The sequence below is a fragment of the Sinocyclocheilus rhinocerous genome, unplaced genomic scaffold, assembly GCF_001515625.1.
Source record: "Sinocyclocheilus rhinocerous isolate Xijiao unplaced genomic scaffold, SAMN03320098_v1.1 scaffold1672, whole genome shotgun sequence".
NCBI classification, from domain to species: domain Eukaryota; kingdom Metazoa; phylum Chordata; class Actinopteri; order Cypriniformes; family Cyprinidae; genus Sinocyclocheilus; species Sinocyclocheilus rhinocerous.
Genome location: NW_015637961.1, coordinates 204,735 through 207,253, shown reverse-complemented (window position 1 = coordinate 207,253; position 2,519 = coordinate 204,735). Strand labels below are relative to the sequence as shown.

The 2,519-nt window shown below is 39.7% G+C and overlaps 1 protein-coding gene across 1 annotated transcript in view; it reads left to right on the top strand.

Moving 5' to 3' along the window:
* Positions 1 to 2,519, top strand: part of LOC107749331 (gastrula zinc finger protein XlCGF8.2DB-like) — an 18,827-nt gene that overhangs the window by 9,652 nt on the left and 6,656 nt on the right. The window lies entirely within an intron of this gene.

The window sequence follows — 2,519 nt, the reverse complement described above, 5'->3', positions numbered from 1 at the left end:
CGCGTGCACGTATTTGTACTGATGCAGAATGAGAGGACAGTAGTACAGCCTAGCGCATTTCACACAGGCTGCTAGATTCACTTTCGCCAGAAAGTCGTGTATGCCTAAGGTTGAAAATAAATGATGTTTATAGTGAATGCCCCTATGAATGGTTTTATTTTTGCGATTTAGTTTTAATCCAAATGATGCATGTGCTCAGTGAGTGAACAAAGATTACACAACAGAAGTGCGCTCTCTCTCTCTCTCTCTCCCTACCCCTACCGTTAAGTAACTTGTGCATTGTTTTATTTTTGACGTATAGTTTTAATCCAAATGATGCGTGTGCTAAGTGAGTGAACATCAAAGATCACACAACAGAAGTGCGCGCGTGCTCTCTCTCGCTCTCTCTCTCTGTCTCTCTCTCGCTCTCTCCCTACCGTTAAGTAACTTGTGCATTGTTTTACTTACTTGTTTTTGACATATCCGACCGAACTACAAACTTTCCAGTGATGTCTGTGAGAAAGATATATTCACTCGACAAGCTCGTGCATCTGCGCCGCCGCGTGCTCAATCCACTCAGCGTGCTTTGTTTATCAGCTCACGCACATCAGCTATACAGGCGTTAATACTGAATGTTTAACATTATATTCATTGCATACATACTTCGTAGTAGACATCCTTAACTCCTTTCGGCTGTTTGTTGTTCTATTGTCGGTGTTTCTTTGTCTGAATATGGCGCTTATCACATGCTGTGTGGTATTGGGGCATTTTAACGAGTACGAGTACAGGAGCTCAGTATCGGTATCGGTACGTCCCTAACATATACTTGATCCAGATAATCAACTCCTTCAGGCTTACTATATATTATTTTTAATTAGGGTTGAATCTAAACTCTGCAGGGCTGTGGCCCTCTAGGAACTGAGTTTGACAACCCTGGTTTAGGTTATTATATTAATAAATTTAATATAAACGTGCGACTAGTTGACTAGAAAAAATCTTGGCACAAGGAACCAATCCATTTTTTAAATAAAATGCTATGACATTAAGAAAAGTGTGCCTGCTTATCACGCCACGTTAAATATCATTGCACGAGTTATGCATGCACCAAACGTGCTAGTGTGAAAGTGCTCTTACTTCTTCTGGAGGTACAGCTGGATAATGCCGGGTTCAGACTACACAGTATTTTTGTCGGTCACGATAGTCAGTGTCAGATTACACGATTTTGACTCCTAAAATTTTGTCACGTCATGGACAAGAAACATGTCAGACTACACGTTGCTTACCGACCATTCATGTCACCGAGAAGGCGGAACTAGCGTCTGACTTCCGAAAACAAGAGTGTAAACATTGCTGAAGCACTTCTATTGGTCAACGTCACCAATGTGACAGAACTCGTCGTGGACGACGGGAAAAAAAAAGTAATTTTCTGTCGTGATGTCGTGAAACATCGCAGACACGGAATCGGTTGTCGTCCGCATTGACACACTACATGAGCTGAAACGATGCAATCTTGGGTCCTGACGCCCATTGTCGTTTATGAATCCCCACGACACCCTACGTCAAGCAAATCGTGGCAAAATCGGGCTAAAATCGTGTAGTCTGAACTGGGCATAACGAACAATGGGTACTTTACTTTTTTTAATCACCCCCAAAAATTAACAAGTTAAAAAATGACAGTGAATGGATTTTTATCTAGGTAGTTTTGTCCACACACTGCGAAGACACATTTTATGCAAGCTCCATGTAAAAGTAAAATTTGCATCCGATGTCCGCTTTAAAAACAGAAGCAGAAACACACAAATTCTGACAAAAATCTCACAAATTTGTGCATGAAACCTACGTATGAACGTTTTCACAAACAAATTATAATTCACTAACTTTTGTACTAAAATTTATTCTAAATATAAGAAAAAATATAGGAACAGCTGAAAGCACACCTATGCAAAAATCACACTCTGGTTGGTCTTAAAGGGGTCATATGATGCTGCTAAAAAGAACATTATTTTGTGTATTTGGTGTAATGAAATGTTTATGCGGTTTAAAGTAAAAAAAAAAAACACTATTTTCCACATACTGTACATTATTGTTTCTCCTCTTAACTTTTATAAAGAATATCTCTTTGGATTTGAGACTTTAGTCTTTGCAACTTTACAGATCTTCTTTATGCACCAAGAGCTTGTAACACTCCAAAGAGAAAGGAAAAATTTAAATCGCATCATATGACCCCTTTAGTATATGTATCGATCTATAATTAATGTATGTTTCATCATACACACATGCATTGTGTTCACTGCTGTGTGTGCACTTTGGATGGGTTAAATGCAGAGCACTAAATCCAAGTATGGGTCACCATACTTGGCCACATGTCACGTCACTTTAAATCGCATGCAATTATTTAATGCGCATCTTGTCAGTAAAGCCGCTTCTGTAATCAGGGGTAAATCTCCATCACGTGCGGGCTTTCACACGGAGCAGCATTTACTACACAGAGCCGTTGTTCACTGACAAGCTGCGCAAAAAATCGCGCGATTATGAACGTG